This window comes from Peromyscus maniculatus, chromosome 7 (genome assembly GCF_049852395.1).
Source record: "Peromyscus maniculatus bairdii isolate BWxNUB_F1_BW_parent chromosome 7, HU_Pman_BW_mat_3.1, whole genome shotgun sequence".
NCBI classification, from domain to species: Eukaryota; Metazoa; Chordata; class Mammalia; order Rodentia; family Cricetidae; genus Peromyscus; species Peromyscus maniculatus.
In genome coordinates this window covers 94,392,056-94,414,277 of record NC_134858.1, presented here as the reverse complement: position 1 = coordinate 94,414,277, position 22,222 = coordinate 94,392,056, and the positions used below count along the sequence as shown (strand labels likewise).

At 45.4% G+C, this 22,222-nt stretch overlaps 1 long non-coding RNA gene and 1 pseudogene across 1 annotated transcript; one reads left to right on the top strand and one right to left on the bottom strand.

Moving 5' to 3' along the window:
- Positions 1 to 1,651: 1,651 nt before the first annotated feature.
- On the bottom strand, positions 1,652 to 9,684 carry LOC143274304 (uncharacterized). The gene is made up of 3 exons (XR_013052888.1): positions 8,475 to 9,684; positions 5,736 to 5,871; positions 1,652 to 2,006 (listed from the first exon to the last, which is right to left on the bottom strand). It is a non-coding gene; the product is annotated as an uncharacterized LOC143274304 (long non-coding RNA).
- LOC102911552 (small ribosomal subunit protein eS26 pseudogene) lies at positions 4,266 to 4,759 on the top strand (annotated as a pseudogene).
- Positions 9,685 to 22,222: the final 12,538 nt, after the last annotated feature.

The following is a 22,222-nucleotide window of genomic DNA, read 5'->3' as shown; positions in this document are numbered from 1 at the left end:
GGCTTTAAGTTCAGCCTCCCGCGGTGTCTGGTAAATGCACTCATTTTGTCATTGAAACTGGCAAGGCTTTTGCTTCTGCTTCTGCTTCTCTTCCTCTTCCTCCCTCCTCCCTCTTCTTCTTCTTAGGGAGTAGAATGTTAACAGATAAAAGCTATAAAGAATGTCAAGGAAAATACAAAACACAACCAACAAGAGCAGATTTAGAGTGAGGATCTTTCAGAAAGCTTGGCAAATGACAAGACAAAACAGTTTAGTTATCTCCACCGTCTACAGCACAACAGCAGGACTTTCCATGTCATCCATGTGTACTCCCTCTTTATAAAGAATGGCTCCGCTCAGAATGCAAAGTGCTACAGTCATGCCACTGCCCAGAAATGAGTCTCCTAATGGGAGTGCAGATGTATCCAAAAGGTTAGTATGAACACTTTTATGTGACTCCAGCCTGGCAACACATTTTGAATTGTCACTACAGGACACTGTCCTCACTTCAAAGGCATCTAGAAGCTCACAACTCCAGCCCCAGGTACCTGACGTCCTCTTCTGGCTCCCTGATGCTCCTACACACACAGAGCACACAAACTCATGCAGGCGCACACATAATACATATAATGAACATATCATGTAGGAAATCATATAAACAACATTTAAACTATAGCTAACCTAATTGTATATCAATCCTATAAGATTTATTTTTAAAAGCCTCTTGTAACTATATAAAACTTTCATAACTCACCTAGATTTTAAGAAATAATTCATAGATTGTTATAAAATGTTATGTCCAAAGTAAAAAATTGTATATATGCCACCAGAACCCTTTAAATTATCTGATTTTTTCCTTTTTTTTTTTTTTTGTTTGTTTGTTTGTTTGTTTTTCGAGACAGGGTTTCTCTATGTAGCTTTGTGCCTTTTCCTGGAACTCACTTGGTAGCTCAGGCTGGCCTCGAACTCACAGAAATCCTCCTGGCTCTGCCTCCTGAGTGCTGGGATTAAAGGCATGTGCCACCACTGCCCGGCTGATTTTTCCTTTTTAAATGCTTCAATAATGACAATCATAGGTATTTTCTAATTATTTATATAAATTCTTATCTATAGTACAATTATAGATGCCACTAATAAATGTAAGCATTATATAGCCATTAAAAATTATCATCTCATGAAAAGTCTTAAGTTTTTTCCCTCCAAATTGTTTTTACATAATGGGTTTTGACAACCTAGAAACTTCTGTCATACAAAGAATTACATGTGTTTGCATTTAAAAAAAAGAAAATCTGACAACCAGAAAAAAGTTTCTGACATTTCTCCATCATGTTGCATATGAGACTTCTTGAAAGTCATAAAGAAAGACATTTTTTAAAATACATAGATGGGAACTGAGTTAGGCATGATGCAGCAAAGCAGCGCACATTAGCGCATTGCATGTCCATTAAAAGACATATATGTAGTATTATATTACTTATATCATAAGTACATTTCCTGCTATGAATCTATCAGGTCGGATGCCGCCAGGAACTAGAACCCATGCCCTTTTCCAGTGTTCTGGAGCAATAGAAGCCTCGACCCGAAAAACAGAAACAAGCCTGCGTACAGGGACTTATAGGAACTACAACTCCCAGAAGCACTTGACAAGGGTTGAATTTCCCAGAAAGCTTCGCGCCCCCCCCCCCCCCCCCCCCCAGGACTTTGGTTCAGAGCCTTACGTAGGGCGGTTCCTCTGGGGCCTTGGCTGGGTGTTAGCCTCCAGGGGTCGGTTGTGAGCCACAGAAAGCCGGGCTTTGTTAGGATGGCCTGACGCGGCTCTGCCATCTGCTCAGGGTGGGTTCCATATTCCCTGCTGGTCTTCAAGCGTCTCTAGGAGACAGGCCTGTGGATGCATGGTTTCTGCTCCTCTTTATCCCTAGCCAGGCTCCCTCTGGAAAGATGTGACGATCTGGAAGCTCCGGACACAACCCGTCGGCTGTCACCTGTGAATTCCACAGTTCTCATGCAGCTTCCGCTGTGGCTGCAGGCTGTAGGAACAAGTGTGAACAGTACCGATGGGGGCATTATCCGTGGCTCCTGACCATGTTTTCCTGTGGCCCTGCCGGTCCAGCTCATACCGGCGAATACCTGGGTTCTGGAGGTCATTGGTCTCCTTGCTAAGACCCTCCACTCAGTGTCATTCCTCAGACTCCAATCTCTTTGGGCCCCCAGAATAGTTTGTTGCGGGTTTTTTTTTTTTCTTCTTCCCTTTTTTCTTTGTATTTATTCTTCTCTCATACAGTACTACGAGACCGAATCCTCCCCTCCCTCTACTCTTCTCAGCCCCACCCCCACCTCTCCTATCCCCCAGATCCTCCGTTCCGTTTCCCTTCAGAAAAGAGTAAGTCTCCCCGTGATATCAACCGAACTCAGCATAACAAGGTATCATAAGACTAGGCACAAACCCTCATATCGAGGCTGGGTGAGGCTGCCTCCGGGAAGGGGAAATACAACAGATTTTGCATGTGGATTTGGGGCGGGTGGGGACGGGAATAGGAGGAATCATGGGGGGGGGAGAGACGGAGGGAGATAGCCAGGAGAGATGGCTAGAATAGGGGGGCATTTAGGGCTTAGGCGATGTGGAAACAGTGCGGTGGGAACTTCATGGAACCTATGAGGGTGACCCTAATGACTCCTAGTAATAGAGGATATGGAGCCTGAACTGGCCATCAGCTGTAACCAGGCAAGGCTTCCAGTGGGAGACTGGGACATCCCTTCCTTCTTTTTAGACAGTTTTACTAGTCACCCTAGCTGGCCTGAATTCACTATGTAAACCAGGCTAGCCTTGAACACATAAGATCCATCCGCCTGGGCCTCAAGTGCTGGGGTTAAAGGCATATGCCACCATGCCCCTCACTTTTGATTTATCTGTCACTGAGTAGATAAGGCTGGCCTCCTGAAAGCTGGAATCATAGCCATGGCCCACCACATATTGCCATTAGTGTGTTTTTTCTTCTACATCCTGGGGTCCTGAACCCAGTTCCTTGCACATGCTGGATAGCTGCTGTGCCAATAAGTGACCGCCCTGTCCATGACTGTGTAATGTTTCTATAACTTATAGGGATTAGGTTTTTTTCTAAACTCCTAAGTCACCTGCTCCTGTCCCTAACTCCTAGGGAGCTCCAACCCCTGGCATCAGTGTATTCTATGAGACAGTGTGTTGTAGGACACGGTCTTGAAGTCAGTCATGAAGAGACTAGTCAGGCACACTGACATTTTCCCCCTGCTCCATTCCTTGAACCTCGTGAACATCTCTCAGTCCCTTTTAGGGGATCTACATGGACAAAACTCTTTTTCTGAACTGGATGTAATCCCAGCACGTGGGCTTTGAGGGCAGGAAGGCAGAGCCTCCAAGGTCAACTCCAACTGCATATTAAGTTCAATGGCAGCCTAGGGCACATGAAACCCTGTCTCAAATCCCCACCCATGAAAAGGGGAGAAAACCCTGTTTCCATAGTAATAAAGTTAGTTGCATTTTTTTAAAAGTTAGTTTTTGGTGTATGACTCTCCTCCGAGCTAAGTTCAATTAGACCCCCACACAAAAGAATTATCCCAACTGGGTTTGTTGACTTTTTACATCCCCTCATGGTGTCGGGGAGGGTCACAAGACCCTACGAACTTGCTCTATGCAACTCTGCCTTAATCGTATGCTGCCTCTAGAAGTTAGAGTGCATTGGCCTGGGAAGACTAAAGAGGAGGTCCATCTATGCAGCGTCAGGAGAGCCCTCATCCTGGAAGGGTAAGATCTTCCCAGGTGTGGCCTCTAGGGGAGGAGACCCTACCCCCTGTGAGTAACCCCTCACCCATGCTTGGGAAGCCTATGCTATTGGTTCCCCAGAGTGAACTCTGGCAGAATCCTATCTCTGTTTGTCTTCAGGACCTTAGGAGGAGGGACAGACCAAAGGAAGGAATTTTAGTTATATATATTATATTGTCATTCAATTTAAATAGTGGATAAGCTTGCCATTTGGGGGCGGTGGTGGCGCACGCCTTTAATCCCAGCACTCAGGAGGCAGAGGCAGGCTGATCTCTGTGAGTTCGAGGCCAGCCTGGTCTACAGAGTGAGGTCCAGGACAGGCACCAAAACTTCACAGAGAAACCCTGTTTCAAAAAAACAAAAACAAAACAAACAAACAAAAAAAAAACAAACAAGCTTGCCATTTGGCACCTTGGCATGAATGGATCAGGACCTTGGCACCAAACTGTGTCTGAAGTTGTTCTTTTGAACTTGCAGAGATACAGAAAGCTGACTTCGTGTAAAAATGTCCTTAATGGTTCTTTCGGGTCTTGGCTCCAAGATGACCAAAAAAAGGAGAAACAACGGTCGGGCCAAAAAGGGCCACGGCCATGTGCAGCCGATCCGCTGTACGAACTGTGCCCGGTACGTGCCCAAAGACAAGGCCATTAAGAAGTTCGTCATTCGGAACATCGTCGAGGCCGCCGCTGTCAGGGACATATCCGAAGCCAGTGTCTTCGACGCCTATGTGCTTCCCAAGCTCTATGTCAAGCTGCATTACTGCGTGAGCTGTGCTCTTCATAGCAAGGTAGTCAGGAATCGATCCCATGAAGCCCGCAAGGACCGGACACCCCCACCACGATTTAGACCTGCTGGTGCTGCACCACGACCTCCACCAAAGCCCATGTAAAGAGATGGCTTCATAAAGACAGAAGAAAAAACACTTGGAAAAATAAAATGGGACTTACACTTTTTGAATGTGTCTTAAAAAAATGTCCTTAATGAGCTGTATTTACTTTACTCAGTTTTGAACCTTAAGGCCATGTCCTTTTGATAGTCTATGTATATCAAAGTGGGAAGTATTCATAAGCAAAGATTGGAAAATGGTGTTTTTTTAAAAATATCGCATAACAAAATGGGCACCATTTAGAAGATCTGCACCCCAGCATCTTTTCCTGTGTAACTAACTGTCCCAAACAATGGCGACAGTAAGTATTTATATCTGGCCGTTTCTGTGTGTCAAGGCTTTGGAAACACCTAGATGCCCGTGTGGCTCTGGGTGACTGCTGCAGCCTTGGTTCTCAGCACACAATATGTACACTTTGCCACAAGCATGCTTCTGCTGTTTTGTCCTGTGCATGCATGTGACATTCTCAGCAGTGACGGTGATGAAACCAGATTAATACCAACAGCCCTGGAAAAGAGTGGATATGCTCCAGCCCTGCAGTGTCAGATGTGCCGACAAGACCTGACGCTTTGTGTAAGAACAAATGGGTACTCTGTCTTGCTAGTATGCAGACCTGCTTTTGTCTTTAATAAATGGTAAAATCATATTTTAAAAAAGCAAATAATTGTTTTAAACAGTTTATGATGTCAGTAAAATGTTTGATCATATAACTGCTTCATAAACCTATATGCTTGGGGTTGGGTAAAAATCAGCCACAAGGGGAAAGTTTAAGAAGCCCTATGTGATGAAAAAGGAAATAGAGGGGGTCTGGGGGAAATGGCTCAGCAGTTAGGAGCTCTTGCAGAGGACCCAGGTTTGATTCCCAGAACCCACGTGACAGCTGAAAACTGAAATTCTAGTCCCAGGGGATCCAACGCCCTTTTCTGACCTTTGTGAGCACCAGGCATGCATGTGGTGCACGGACATACATGCAGGCAAAACATTCACATACATCAAATAATAAGATAAAATAAGATAAAGATAATACATAGGGAACATTGATATATAAATCCAGCCAGGCATGGTGGTACACACCTTTAATCCTAGAACTTAGGATGCAGAGCAGGTGGATCTCAGTGAGTTTCAGGCCAGCCTGGTCTATATAGTGTGTTTCAGACCAGCCTGGTCTACATGGTGAGTTCCAGGCCAGCCGTGGCTGCCTAGTGAGACCCTGTCAAAAAAAAAAAGGGTTATCACTTTGAAGTATTTGAGACAGATATGCAACTTAATGAGACCTTATCTCAAAAGAAGTAAAAATAGGGCTGGGGATATAGATCAGTAGCAGAGCTTGCCTAGCATGTATGAAGCCCTAGGTTCAGCCCTCATACTATAAGGAAGTAAATAATAAAAGACCAGCCCTGCTATCCTCCTGTATCAGGACCCACCTTAATAGCAACATTTTAGTTTGGCCGTCTCTTTGAAGGCTCTATTCCAAATATAGGCACATTCAGAAGACCAAGAGGGCTCCAACATACACATTTTGGGATGGTACTATTCATTCTATAACAACCCTCCCTGCAGAATCATGCTCTCTGGGTGTTCTCTTACTCCATGGAAACTACATGAACCACAGAGAAGGCCAGTAACTCCTGGGTCCTCTACTTCCTTTAAAAGAATGCCAACACAAAGCCAAGCACGGTGGCACTTGCCTGTAATCCTAGCTGTAGGGAATTCGCTGGTTAACAATGAGAGTGATGTTTGCCAACCAGACTGAAACATTCACGGCAGACTAGCCTGAGACATTTTTTTCCACTAAGAAGAGCCAAATGCCCTCTCACCCGCTCACTCCCAACTTGGAAAGACTCTTGTTCTCCGAATTCATTTTCATTGGTAGTGTTTTCCCTTAGTTTCCTGGAAAACACTGGGTTTTTACCCTCCTCTGAGGTCCCAAAGAATCCTTTGTCAGAAACTCCCAACCTGGTGTTTTGACTTGTTTTTCATGAGCTTGTCGTTGTGAGATCCAAAAGGAAATGGTTTGTGCCTCACTTATCAGTGTCTCGTCAATACTTCTAGATTACAGTATGTGATCAAAAACAAACAAAAATCTGGGAGCCAAGGAAATCATGCCACACGTCTGGGCTGTGGGATATTCATCCCAAACAGGCCAGAAGGGCGGCCGTTCCTCTCTCAGTCTGCACAGCACTGGGGAGATGATGGTTTGAATTTTAAATGTACCCCAGAGGCCCATGTGTTGAAGACTGGGTCCCCGAGCAATTGGAGCTTGTAGGAAGCAGGGGTCTAACTGGAAGAAGCTGGTTATCAGGGGCACGCCCTTAAGCATGTGTTAGGATTCTGGCCACTTCGCTTTCTCCTTCTACTTCCTGACTACCATGAGGAGAGTACCAACTCTACCATGTGTTCCCTACTGTGACGGTCTGCTTCCAGACAGGCCCACAAATGATGGAGGAGATGACCACAGACTGGAACTGCCAAGATCAAGAGCCAATGCCATTCCTTCCTCCTTTAAGTTGATTTCCTTGGGTATTTTGTCATAGCAACGGAAAGCTAACTAATACATAATGATAAATCTGCCCCTTAGCTCTTCTGAGTAGTTATCTATTCTATTCCTGTTTAAATGAATTAAATGATCTTTTCTCTGTTTTTATTCACAAAGAGTCCCTTCCTCTTGCCAGCAAACTATTTCTAAGTCATAATCTAGCCTGAAATCTCTCTGAGTCTTTTTGTTTGTTGAGACTAGGTTGTTTCTCTGTGTAGTCCTGCTGTCCCAGAATTCACTCTGTAGACCAGGCTGGCCTTGAACTCAGAGATCTGCCCGCCTCTGCCTCCCGAGTGCTGGGATTAAAGGCATGCGCCATAGCCTGGCTCACTCTGAGTCTTTTAGAAGCAGCAGGTTTCCTGTTTACACCGCTGGCCTGTACTGGAGCCTGACATGAGCTCTAGGTGTTTAACCCATCTCAAATTTGCATTTGCTCACCTCTGTCCATTGACCACTCTCTAGACTTTCTAAATAGGCTAACACAGGCTAGCAGGTGAGCCTAATTCCCCAGGGTGAGGTTAGGCATTTCAGGGGAGTCTTATGAATTTATGGGTATCAATTAGGCAGAGAACATTGAGTAAATGTTGAGTTGGGAAATCTATGGCTGTAAACTGGATTCGTAGAGGTCAAAACAGTGAGGAAATCAGCAATTCAAGAAGCTTATTCATAGACAAGTGCAGACAGTCAAGGGTAACTTACTGTTGTGAACCGAAAATGTGGAGGCGTACAGACTAGGAAAAAGATGAAGGAGTGGGAGACAGCTCATTCCACTCAGCTTTGGTAGTCCATAGAAGCTAGTCACAGCCATCAGATTTCAGCGCCGCCTTCTTAGCATAATCCCTACCCATATTACACCTGACTTCTCAACAAGCGCTCAGCATGCTGATGAGTTTTAAGCTCCATAAAGGCATGCATTTCCAATTGCTTTAGCATCCCCAGTACAATCACCTGGAGCAGTGGTATTCAGCAAGCATTTGGCAAATGAATCTGCAAAGGTTTGTGCTCAGATGTACATATGGGTAGATGGACGTACAAACAAATCCTTCCCCGTCCATCATGCCATGCGCACTCCTGGTTTCCACAGGGATTTATCTTTGCGATAGGTCTCTTTGTTTAACCACCCGCACCTCGGTAGCCCTGAGAGCACTTGTCACTTGCTCCTCGTGCCCAGCTTCTTATTAACTAAACCATTGCGCCACTCGCTCTTGTGACCTTAAATTAATTCGGGTTAATTCTTAACTGTTTCCCTTCTGTACATGTGTCATGTAATGGTTTACCTTTATCTGATTTTCCCCAATTTCCTGCGCATTTGTGGTTTCTGCTGGGGCTCTGTAGCCGGGGCCTCAGGCAGCTACATCAGATGAGAGTAGGCACTTGAGTTTTCTAGAAAGCTTCTCTGGCTTTCCTGGGTCTCGTCCAATCGCTGTCCATCCAAACACTCCTACCTGAGGCTGTAGACACTAAGGACGAAGAATAACGTCCCCAGATCTGGTTCTTGGAGAAAAGAAGAACGTTGGCATAGCCAGAGTCCCAGAAGATGATGTGTGACACAGCTCAAGGTTGGTGACCTTGCTGGAGCTCAGGAAAAGCAGTCTGTGTTGGCTGTCTTTTCCAGAAATGCCAATAGCATCTTTTCTCTAAATGAGTTTTAGAACGAGTGAGAAGGAAAGATTTTACATCAATAGCCTAAGCTTCATAGAGTCCAAGAGTTTATCTGTCGATTCATCAGCATCTGGAGCTGTGCTTGTCTGACACACTGGTGCTCAAAAATCGTTTGGGAGAGAAAGAAAAGGGTGAAAGGATGGATGTGAAAAGAAAGAACGGTAAAGCTGTTCAGGAAGACATGTTCATGGCCATCTTGTTTTCAAAACCAGTCAGGTGTGTTATCACTAATACCCAGAATAATTAATGCTAATAACACTTGGCAAAACGATAAGAGATAAAAATAATAGCAGAATGACAACAAAAATATACTCTTTAGTGCATATGTGTAAACAGTGGTGATCCTATTTCAAGATACAGCCCAAACTCCCAGCTTTGACAGCCATTTGGTCTGTATTTACGCCAGTTCTCAAAAGGAAGTCAGATAACAAGATTTTGTTTCGGGTCAGCACACAGGAGTTTGGGGGATAAATGGGAACTGGTGGTGGAGGCGAGAGGATTGACTACAACTGTTCCATTTGGCATTTAGAAAAGGTCAGCTAATCAGAAACGGTGTGCTGAGGAAATTCACTGAGTTTCCTGCTATTGAGAAAGATTAACCACATAGTAATTCAGCAAATGTTCTGTGTGTTTAATCATGCGTCAAGGAAAAATAACTCAGTGCAGGAGAAAAAAAAGAAGATAAAGGAAATCTGATGTGTGTTTTTTCCCTTTTAGTATCAGTCTTTCATATATTTTCAATCAAACAGCTACACAACTCAGGTCCAGCAAGTCAATTTTGAATAGCATGGACGCTGGGTGCAGAAGGGAGTCATGGAAACTTATCATGCCAGGCGGTGGCGGTGCACGCCTTTAATCCCAGCACTTGGGAGGCAGAGGCAGGTGGATCTCTGTGAGTTCGAGGCCAGCCTGGTCTACAGAGTGAGTTCCAGGACAGAGAAACCCTGTCTCAAAAAAAAAAAAAAAAAAAAAAAAAGAAAGAAAGAAAGAAAACATAATATTTACAGTTAAAATCTCAAGGCTGAGATTGCTTCCTCAACAATCCAGATAGCAATTTATATTAAAGTGCCCATGTTTGGAAAATTCACTATAATTTCAAACTATCTCATGGACAGGGGCAATCAAAATAATTTATGGCAAAGTCTAAAAAGCATCTTGGTAGAAAATACAGGGGAAAACCCCTCCCCTTTGGGATCAGTTTCCCACAGATTACAATGCTGAAGCATGTTCTGGCGTGACTCGAAGAGTTTGCCAAGTGAATTCAGATTCATGATCACCACAACTGTACTAAAAAAACAAACAAAAAACCAAAGCCAAGCAAATGACTGTTGGTGATATGGGCAGTCACTGGCTTGGGACCAGCAGAAGGGATCGTGCACCACGGTAGACGGCACCGGTTATTCCAGAGGGATGGCTAAGGTTCTAGTGTTCGGTCTGTTTCATGTATGAATTTCACACTTTGGCCGGTGGCTTTTGGAGTTTTTTCCTCCCTTTTTTTTTTTTTTTTAAACTATTTATACTGCCGTTTAGCATGCTTTCTTTTTAAGTCAACAGTCTTGGGACTAAATTACTTTTAAAAGGAAATGGCGGGTGGCACCACCATAAATCATCTCTAGTAACTATTGTTTGCAAAGCACTTTGGTGACAAATAGGTGAAGACTGTTTCCAAATAAATTCTGCAAAGTTGAGGCCTACTGGGAGGGAAATCAGACTCCTCAGAGCTCGTGGGAAATGTTGTGATTTGCTCAGATTACAGTTTGCTCTTTGTGGTTTTATTTAAGAAGCAAGTTAATGTTTACATGGCGCTGGACTTCAAAGTCCAGCCAATAAGGAGGACAGAATGAGGGAGAAACAGTTTATCTGTGAAGAGACAGGGGATTGTGGGGAGAGGGGGTGGAGGAGACACAGCCACTGAAGGCAACTGAAGTTGGGGGACAGGTTCTTATCTTATCAGGGTGCAATGATTTTTTTTTATTAAATTATAAAATTTTATTACAAAACAATACAAGTACTGTGTTTCATGACTCCTACGACAGTTATTCTTGTTGGAGTTCCGGTTTTTAAAATGAATAAACCTCTTTTACCACTGTCTTAGTGTGGAGCTCTGCCTGGCTCCTTCTGTAGCCATGTGATGGTTGGTCGGACAGAGTCCTTACAAGGACACTTTGGGCTGGCGGGAGTGAACGCTCTTCGGGAAACACAGCAGGACTTTGTGTTAAATAATGAAAAGATCCTTCTACCATTACTTCTCAAATACTTCCTCTGATACTTTCCTCTTGGGGGAGGTGAAGGCCACTTCCTCCTTACTGTGTGGTTAAGCCAGCCACACACGTGGTACTAGCATGGCCTGAGTTTCTACCAAGTGGGATCCTGAACAACATCTATCTAGGCTTGCAGATAGGTGGACCAAGAGGACCTCCAGATCAGAAGTAAAGTCAACTGACCTGCACGTTAGGATCTTGCCATATAGTGCTTTAAAGGTGTGCACACTTAGGTACACTTAAATATTTTTTCAAAATAGTTTTATGTGTGTGAGTGTTTTGCCCGCATGTATATCTATGTACCGCATGCATACCTGATACCTGCAGAGAGCAGAAGATGGGTTTGGATCCCCTGGAACTGAAGTTACAGATCATTGTGAGTTGCTCTGTGGGTGCCGGGAATCAAAGGGGTCATGACCCAGAGGTTGAGAATCATTGGTCTGGGCCATCAAAAACAAGGGGAGTAGAGGAAACTATCCAAGGCCAGAGGAGCCTGCAGGAGAGTGACAGCTCCATGCTCGTCACCACCAGGATACTTTTGTAGAACAGAAAAAGGAAGTTGAATTAAAATTAAGGAAACAGACTGAAGCTCAGGATTAAGCCTAGAAATAATGCATTGGCATTGGTTTGTAAAGCAAAATTCCTACCTAATAAAAGGAATCAAGGGAATTTATAAGGTAGGGAAAACTGTATATCAGCTATATGAGAGTTCTCCACACTATCATCTCATTCATTCGTTCTTCATTCATTTGTTCATATATACATACACTCATATACCCTTGCTCCCAGCCCAAACAGTGACACCTCTCCCAGGTCACCTCCTCATCTCCTTCACTGACTACCCTACACATATCCATCATCGAAGGCAGTTTCTTCATGCACTTACGTATAACTGCTTTGTTTACCTGCAGAAACTGCTTGATCTATAAATATACCCACCTGCTGAAAGACATCTCCCCTGAGATACCCTACATGGAAGTCAAGTCTGGAAGGGTGCTTAGAACAAGCCCACTGCCACCCTTGCTGAACTCATCCTCTTTTGCAGGGAGGTTTTCCGGATCCAACCTAGGGCTTCATGTATGTTCAGCATAGACATTCTACTCTGGCCCACTCAATGGATTTTTAACAATCTCTATTCTACAAAATGTCTCTATTCTAATGAATGATGCCTTCACCCCTATCTGCTAAATCAGGGACTCACCTTGGACTCTTTGCTCATCTCTTAAAATCATTTTATAAAATCACTACCAAGGAATGCAGATTCTGTGCTCAGTGTCTCCTGGACCTGGGCCTTCCCTCCGATCTCTGCACCTTAGTTGCTGGCTTATCACATCCCTTCCACAGAGTTGGCCTTAGCCCCATAGCTGAACTATGAGAACCCCAAACCCTGCAGGTACAGGGATGTCTCCAAAACAAGATCCAACCCTGATGCCCCTGTGCAGACACCCTTCAGACTCTCGGTCACCCCTGGGTTGAATCTAGGCTGCTTAGCCTGACACACCAAATCTGTGGTTATTCCCATCATCCTCACCATCCTGCCCTGTTTTCCAGCTCACCTCAGCCCCCCTTTCCCTGCTTCTTTCATGGTCTACTCCTGCTTAATCTTCATATTCAACTCAACTTCTTCTTCAGAAGCCTTGCAGCCTGCCTGACATTGGTGTCCTTCAAACCTCCTCCTTAGTGTCGCTATAGGTGCCCCTCCCCAACCCCGCCATCATGCCTAACTCTGGCACTGCATTCAATAGCTGACTAGTCTAAATACTAAAATTGCAACAGTGAACATGAGTGGGGACCCCACCATCTTGGGATGTTGCTCTTCACACACTGTCTGATTTTCGGAACTCTTGGAAGGCAAGAACAGTTTTTATTAGGACTTCAACATACTGCTCAGCACACAGTAAAGTACAACTAGATACACAAAGGTCTTGATTTTTGTCCTCCTCTTCAAGCCACTCAATGACAGGGATTAAAAAAATATATACCTTCAATGTGTTGAGGAAAAGTAACCAATTAATTATTCTGTCCCCGCCTTAAATCTGTCTACCGGTGCAGTTAGTTTCTCTCTCTCTCTCTCTCTCTCTCTCTCTCTGTGTGTGTGTGTGTGTGTGTTGGGGATTAAAATCAGGATCTAACTCAAGTTTGGTTCCCAGAACCCACATCTGCCTATGACTCCAGCTCTAGGGGTATCTGATCCCTCTGGCCTCCATAGTCACCCATATTCATATGCATGCCCACATCTACACACATACACATATTAAAACATGAGGGTCTAAAGTGTGCTAAGCACTTGCTCTGTCACTGAGCCACATTCCCAGCCCTCCAAGCAGCAGGCATTTAGTGCCTAACTAACATTTTGCGGTGCTCTGCACAGCTTCAGGGATTGAACTAACTGTGGTGACGAGGAAGGAAGAAAGAACAGACACAAGGCACACCCACAGGAATGCTGGGATTGAGGACATGGCACTTGCTCTGATGCAGGGCACCCACTGCAGCCCAGACTCTCAGCATATTTATTTTGGACATCGGAGTTGAGGAGGCAGGTTTGTTATATGCAAGTGAGTTGAGGCAGGTTTCTGGTATACAGTGGAACAGGAAGGAGGCAGGCTTCACTCATCTCGGCAGGAGGTCTCTGTAGGAATCTCAGTCTGTAGTCATCTAAGAAGAGGAAGCTACGTTGGTAATGTCTGCTCATACTGTCAATATTCATACTCAGAGCAGAAGGAGGCTTTGCCAGCCCTCGGAGTTTGATCTAGTACCCACGGGTCTGAGGTTATGAGGTCATTGACGTGGCCATGTTCATGTCAACTATACACATCCCCTCAGGACTTCCTCTGTTCCCCATGACACATGGCTGCACAGCCTTCACTGAGGAGCTGTACTTGCCTCTGCAGGGAAGAATATGTCCCTAACCTGCAGCATGTCAGACATGCTGGTTGCTCCTATTTAAAGAATCAAGCTATAGACAAAGCACAAATGACTGAATATTTCTAGAGCAGAATACAAAAACTCTAGGTACTACTGCCATGTAAAGAGACACTAAGGGGGCCAGAGGCTGGAGCGGGGTGTGTGTGTGTGGGGGGGGGGGGAGGGCAGAGGTAGATCTGCAGCCCCAGTCTGCTTCCCATTGCTGTGAGGAAACACTACGATCAAAGGCAGCTTGGGGAAGAATGAGGTCTATGCCTGTTCACAGCTTACCGTCCTCGATCAGGAGAAGGCAAGGCAGCGGCCCTGGAGGAACGCTGCTGCCTGGCTTGCTCTTTCTCTCATGCCTCTCTCCGCTTGCTCTCTTCCTCAACCCAGGGCCACCTACACAGAGATGGCTAGGCACACCCACATCAATCATTAATCAAAAATATGCCCCACAGCAGTGTCCACAGGCCAACGTGATGGAGACGTTTTCACAATTGGGTGCCTTCTTTTCAGATGACTCTAGCTTGTATCAAGTTGACAAAAAACAAAACAAAACAAAACAAAACAAAACAAAAACTTAGCAATACATATGTGAAGCGCTAATGGCCCTCTCTGTTAGAGGAAAACGGACATCATCCTGTTAAGCGAAACAGGCCAGACTCAGAAAGACTTTGGGTTTTCCCTCACATGCCGAATATAGACTTTCTTAAGACACGGAACTAGAAGAGAGGCTACTTCAGAAGAGGAAGAGGACCAGTGGGAGGACAGACATGACAGAACAGGGAAGGGAAATACGTTAACGTACCTCATACGCACGTATGAAGATGTCACCGTGAAGCCCACTGTTTGGTACCATTAGCATATGCTAATTGAAAATAGAAGGGTACAGTGTTTGCATAGATCTGACTAACATCCTCCCATACACTTTAAATCACACACTGGTACCTTTAGTTAATAGCATGGAAATAGCTCCTAAATGTACTGCTAAGGAAATACTGACAAGAAAAAGTCCTGATCTTGTTCAATACAGAGGCCATGTTTTTGTTTTTGTTTTTTTTAATATCTTTGATACTTTTCATTGTGGATTTTTTTTTTAATTAGAAAGGCTAGCTGGACAAACATTCCAGAGACAGTGCTGTGTTTATCATAGAGAATAGGCTGCCGGGACTGCCTGCCAGAGTTCCTTCCTCTGGAGCCCAGGGCTGAGTGTACCCGTGGCCCCAGGGAGGGGATGTGGTCTTCCCATCAGGGCTGAGTCACTGGCTGCCACTTCAGCTGACAAGCGCTCCTGACTACCAGGCCTCGGAATGCCTTGACCTCAGCCTGGAGCCTCCAGTTCAGAATGCTGGGAATTTGAAGATGGGGTCTGGGAAGTTAGTACAGCCTTCCCGATAGAGTGGAGCCCCTTTCCTGGCCAGGATGCCTGCACCTGGGGATGCCTGCACCTAGATCTTCATGCCCTCTCTCTGCCCTTTTTCTAACTCCTCGTATTGCTCTTTGAAATCACCCAGCCTTTGGAACCCGAGGACCTGAGAAGGCCATGCTCTCCCTCGTTTGGGTTCCTAATGCGTTATCCTGCCCGCCAACCAACATGCTTTCCGGTGTCCCCAGATTCTTATAAGGATCAAGAGAAGAAGGAAGTGGGTACCTTCAGCTATAACCAGTCTCTCTTGGGGGCAGCGTCTCTTTGAATTTTTTGCTCACAATTATCCCCACCTCAACCTGATTAATTGCCTATGACATGAAACCTAAGGTCCATTTTGCTTTTATACTGGTGTGTATGTCCAAGAAATGGTGACAGAGATAATCATGTAATGGCAGCTGAGTTCTGGGTGACAGACAAAGACTGTCATTGGTTCCGTTAAGGAGACTCCATTTCACCCCAAGAAGTCACTGAACAAAGTCAGGGAGAGCAGGCTAGCCCAAATGTGTTAGTGTTATGGTGTCTGAAAAGGCAATGACGTCTATTATTATCTTCCGATGCTGTTGTCTGGTCTCTGTCAAACACTGTCTTGCCCCCACAGGGCCCAGCTCAGCATCGAAGCACCCACCTACTACAGGTGATTGTGCATCTGAGCGTGTGTGTGTGTGTGTGTGTGTGTGTGTGTGTGTGTGTGTGTGTGTGTGTGTGTGTTGATGGTTTGGGAGCAGCTAGAGTATAAGACCAGTACTCTTTGGCCACAAGAGAGTCATAGGATGCTGGCACAGTAGCAATGGTTACGTCTTTTTCTCTTATGAGTGTGGGTATCCAGAGAAAGTTCCAAGAAACTCTGGCCTGGTCAGGAAACCGCTCATCTGCCCAGTGATCATGTGACCTTGCCCAGAGCAGATTCTTGCGGGAAGGCCTGAGTAAGAGTCCCTGGAGTCTTCAGTGGGTGAGTTCAGATGAGTCACCATACTTCTTGATGTCTGACAAATGAATGGAAAATAATTCAGCTTACTGTCAGAGGTTGGTAGCCTGGGAGCCTTTGGGAAGAAGGGGAGCATTAGAGAAGTCATCTATGTCTGCTGGCTGTCCCTAGGCTTCCCTGTAGGTTCATGGCTGACTTGGGCAGCTCAGAGGCTTGGCGTCTCACTGTTGATTCTTCTTGGTTTTTTTGTTGTTTGTTTGTTTTGTGTAGTAGAATAGTATTTTAAGGTGTGTTACTTTTGTTTATGTTGCATTTGTTTAACTCTGTGAAGCTGTGTTACTGTGCCTGTCTAAAACACCTGATGGTCTAATAGAGAACTGAACAGCCAATAGCAAGGCAGGAGAAAGGATAGGCAGGGCTGGCAGGTAGAAAGAATTGATAGAAGGAGAAATCTGGGAGAAGAACACAGAGCAAGAGAAGAAGAGGAGGATGCAAAGGGGCCAGCCACCCAGCCACCCAGCCACATAGCCAGCCACTGACTAAGAGTGAAAGTAAGATAACAGAAGTAAGAAAAGGAAAAAGCCCAGAGGCAAAAGGCAGATGGGATAATTTAAGAAAAGCTGGCTAGAAATAAGCCAAGCTAAGGCCGAGCATTCATAAGCAAGAATAAGCCTCAATGTGTGATTTATTTGGGAGCTGGGCGGTGGGCCCCCCAAAAGAGCAAAACCAACCAACAATAGTTTTGTTTTTTTCCTCTTTCTAGTGGAAAATCCCCCTGCTTGGTTAAATTTTTGATTGTCTCTTGAAAAAAACATAGAATCCCTTGTCATTCAAATTCTTAACTCCCTCCCATGTTGGCTCTGTCTCTTACACCACACTCCTCAAATTTTGTTTTTCCTTTTGTGTAAGCTTGCAAATTCTTCCTCCTGTCCTGGCTCCCCTGACACCTGCCTCAACCACTCTAGACCCCTGTCACTTCTCTCTCTCTCTCAGCCCCGTGCTGCTGTGGGATGTTCTGTAGGTCCTGTGGGAGCCCATTCTCAGGTTCTTTGTGGCGTTACCCAGCAGGTCCGTATAGAGGATGATTAGGACCATGGGCCTGAGTGCAGGTGTTTGAGATGGTCTGCACTTGGCTGTGCTGGGGGATGGTCTGTATGTCAAGTTGCTCTGATTGGTTAATAAATAAAACCTGATCGGCCGTGGCTAGGCAGGATAAAAGGACAGAAAGGCAGAAGGAGACGCTGCAGCTGCCGCCATGACCAGACAGGCTGCAGCCGCCACAATGACCAGAGAGGCTGCAGCCGCCGCCATGACCAGCAGCATGTGAAGACGCCAGTAAGCCACCAGCCACATGGCAAGGTATAGATGTATGGAAATGGATCAATTTAAGATAAAAGCACAGTTAGCAAGATAAGGACAGTTAGCAGGAAGCCTGCCACGGCCATGCAGTTTGCAAGCAATATAAGTGTCTGTGTTTATTTGGTTGGGTCTGAGCGGCTGTGGGACTGGCAGGTGACAGAGATTTGTCCTGACTGTGGGTGAGGCGAAAAGATCAAGCTACACCGTGCCCTCCTTGCTGGGCATGGGCAGTGGTCGATGTTGGTATAGGTCCTATCCAGTGCCATGCCCTGTGCAGCTTAGGTTCTGGAACCCTGGCCAGAGGCCTTGAGGGGATGACAAGGGCAGACACTTGTACAGGAAAGTTGGGATCAGGTGGGGTTCTCAAACAGCAGTGACCCAGAAGCTCGGGAGAGAGGAGGAAGGCGCAGTTGCCAGTCTTCGCACACATCCATCAGTCATCCATAAACACCCATCCCTGGACTCCCGAGGAGAGCTTTGCCACCCCTCTTGAGCCTGGCTCGTATAAGGAACTAGGTTTGCCAAGTGTGCCATGAGTTCAAGGCCTTGGAGTCCTAGACATGGCTGTGCCCATGTCAAAATACACGTTCACTCAGGACTTGACTCACCTAAGGCCTCCTCTGCTCTCTATAATCTATATACCAAGCGCTCTGCTGCCATGAGCAGTAGCCTGCATGCCCATCCCTAAGGCCCAGGCGTCTGGAGGAGTCCCGGGTGGCGGCGGGAATGTGGAAAGGAAAGTCAGAGAAGTTGGCTCGTTCATATCTATTCTGTATTGAGGTTTCAAAAATATTAATTTGATAGTAATTAAAAATGTTTACTGAAAATTCAGCGACCACTGCTACTATTTCCACGGCAAATGTGATGGTGGAGGAAATTCAAAGCTCAAGTTGCCAATTGCACTTGAATCACAGAGAAATCATCAGAACAGGAAAATTTGGACCAGAGTGGATGTTCTACACAACACCAACAAAACACAACCAGCCTATGGTCAGGAAGTGCTGAAATACCATCTTATTTCTGGACATTCTCAAAATGAGAATCACATGACTGAAGCTCAGAGGGAGTTCTACACAGTAAGAAACTTGTCTCTATTTCCCATGACTCCGTGGGTCTCTGAGGACTCCAACGATAGGGTACAGCCAGGTGTCTAGTGAAGTCTTATTTGGAGACAGAATTGTGTATGATCTGGCTCCTAAAAGGAGTTGGGCTTAGGGTCGAGGAACAGGAAAATGAGGCTTATGACATGGAGTCAGGTGTGGCCAGACCTAGAAACTCTGAGTGGGACGTCGCTCATAAGCATGATAGTTCAGAACTACTTTCCTATTACTCTTTGCCTGTCTCTGCATGGCATCTACCACTGTGAGCTTAGAGTTGCAGACACACATACTTATATCTCTCAGTAAGTCCATCACAGGCATTTTCCTCAGCCCCAGAACAAACCATAATTCTTTTCTTGAAAACCAAGCAACATTTCCTGTCTTGCATTCAGAGCCATGGCTTCTTAAAATGGGGCTATCACATAACTGAATGTGTAAAGGGGTTAGGAAGTGCTGTTCCAGGCTACGCTTCAGGAGAAACCCTTAGACAGACAGTTCCTTGGGGACTACAGTGCTGAAGACTCCCAAAAACTGAGAGACATGAAGGTTTGCTCTCAGGTATCCCCACAATGAGAATATGGGGATATACCCCAACTTTAAGTCCCTCCCTCCCTCACCCACCCTTCCTTCCTGCCAAGGATGTGTGTCACACAAGAGAACAGTCCCTCTGTCTGTCCCCATCTTCTAGGGACTTACATGCCTTTTCTTCACATGGGAATGAGCTACCTTTTCAGGCAGGGTCAATGTCTTGTGGTTTGCAGGACCCCAGTCATCACAGTGCCAGTCCTTGGCATGCAGGACCCCAGTCATCATGGGTGCCCATCCTTTGCATGCAGGACCCCAGTCATCATGGTGCCAGTCCTTGGCATGTAGGACCCCAGTCATCACGGTGCCCGTCCTTGGCATGCACTTCATCCTTCTTGCATGGTACTTAGCTTTCTGAAATGCTGGTCATTTTAGTAGTTCAAAGGAAAACAACCCTTGCTTGTAGACTCAAAGACTAATATGCAGGTATAACCTGTAGCTAGAGTTTTCCTGCCTGGCCCACAGTCAGGACAAATCTCTGTCTCCTGCCAGTCCCATAGCTGCTCAGACCCAACCAAGTAAACACAGAGACTTATATTGCTTACAAACTGTATTGCCATGGCAGGCTTCTTGCTAACTGTTCTTATATCTGAAATTAACCCATTTCTACAAATCTATACCTTGCCACGTGGCTCATGGCTTACCAGCATCTTCACATGCTGCTTGTCATGGTGGTGCTGGCAGTCTCTCTGACTCAACCTTCCACTTCCCAGAATTCTCTCCTCCTTGTCCCGCCTATACTTCCTCCTGCCTGGCTACTGGCCAATTAGTGTTTTATTTATTAACCAATCAGAGCAACACATTTGATGTACAGAACATCCCACAGCACTAACCTGCTGACTTTTGTGTAGCAGGAATCTTAAAAGTTCTTATTGATAAAATCAAACCCGGAGCCAGGTATTGGGGTGAACTGGAAGATCAGAGAACAAGCCACAGCTATCTCATCTTGCCAATTCCTGAGCTGGTCCTGTCTCCTCAGACTGGAAGCTTCTGTGTCCTCATCCCAATGACTCTCAGCTGAACTGCTGCTTAAAAGCCTGAATGCTTAACCAGCCAAATGCTTAACCAGCCAAATGCTTCTAGTTTCTGGTCCTCACGCCTTATATACCTTTCTGCTTTCTACCATCACTCTCTAGGATTAAAGGCTCGCTTTCTGGGATTAAAGGCATGAGTCACCATGCCTGGCTGTTTCCAATGTGGCCTTGAACTCACAGAGATCCCAGATGGATTTCTGCCTCTGGAATGCTAGGATTAAAGGCGTGTGCTATCACTGCCTAACTAGTGGCTTTTCTGTTCTGACCCCAGATAAGTTTATTAAGGTACACAATATTTTGGGGAACACAATACCACCACACTTTTGTGCACTTCCACACTAGTGCTGCTGCAGGCATCTGAGTGGGGCACTGTTGTGTGCTGTGAGACTCCCCTGTAATAGGACATTTAGCATTTTCCATCACGAGGGGACTAAATACCGGTTGCCTCCTGGCATTTCTAAATACCCCCCCCCAAGGGTTGTGATGTGCCAGTTGAGAATACTGACTTGTGGGAAATAATTGAATTCATTTCATCTTAAATAAAGTATGCTGAGTATCATCTTACTCAGGTAATATTGAAAAATAATTTAGGAGCTGGAGAAATGGTTCAGTAGTTAAGAGCACTCACTGCTGTTCCAGAGGACTCAGGTTCAGTTCCCAACACCCACAGCAGGGACCTTACAACCACCTGGGACTACAGTCCCAAAGACTCTGGCACCCTTTTCTAGACTCTGCAGGCACCAGGTGCGCATGTGATTCACATACACACTTGCAGGCACTCACACATATGCATACAATAAAAAACATTTTTAATTAATAATTTCAATTAGTAAGCAATACAGTTCCTTTGTAAAATATTTTTAAATTAATTTTTTTTTTTTTTGGTTTTTTCAAGACAGGATTTCTCTGTGTAGCTTTGCGCCTTTCCTGGAGCTCACTTGGTAGCCCAGGCTGGCCTCGAACTCACAGAGATCCACCTGGCTCTGCCTCCCGAGTGCTGGGATTAAAGGCGTGTGCCACCAACACCCGGCATTAAAAATGTTTATGTATATGAGTGTTATGTCAGCGTGTATGTATGTGCATGATATATGTGCCTGGTGCCCCATGGGGACAGAAGAGGGTCTGGAACTGTAGCTACACATGGTTGTGAACCACTGTGTGGGTCCTGGGAACTGAACCTGGGTCCTTTGCAAGAGCAGCAAGTGCTCTTAACTGTTGAGCCATCTCTCCAGCCCCAGAACATCTCCTTTGTAATCAAATATCATAGGTAAAGCTGAAGTGTCTGTGGCTACCCATATTCAAGTTTAATCACGTTTACACTTTAAACCACTGTATCTTCATATTGGTATAGTAAGGTATTCTTGGTGTGTAGGTAGCCATGTTTATTTGTACATTGGGGTTTTTAACTCCAAAATGAGTCTTGGTTATTTTTCCACATCTAAACAGAGGAATGCCTTGCTTTTTGTAACTGCTGTACAGTATTTTACCACAGCAGTGCATCTCCTAGCAGAGAGCCATAAAGGAAACTGTGACCCCAAATAAGGCGTTGCCTCTGATCTGGTCATAGGACCAGATTAGACAGAAGCTGAGGTCATCTTGAATCATCCCCTCTGCCGTGTGACTGTTCCTGAGTAGATGTGAGCAAACATCTGTTCACATCAGATAGGAGACTGACAATGGACAGAGAGACACTCCATCCACATCCAGCCTGCTAAACCAGTGAGTTTATTGGGGTTATTTGCAGAAGCCTGGGTGACTCCTGG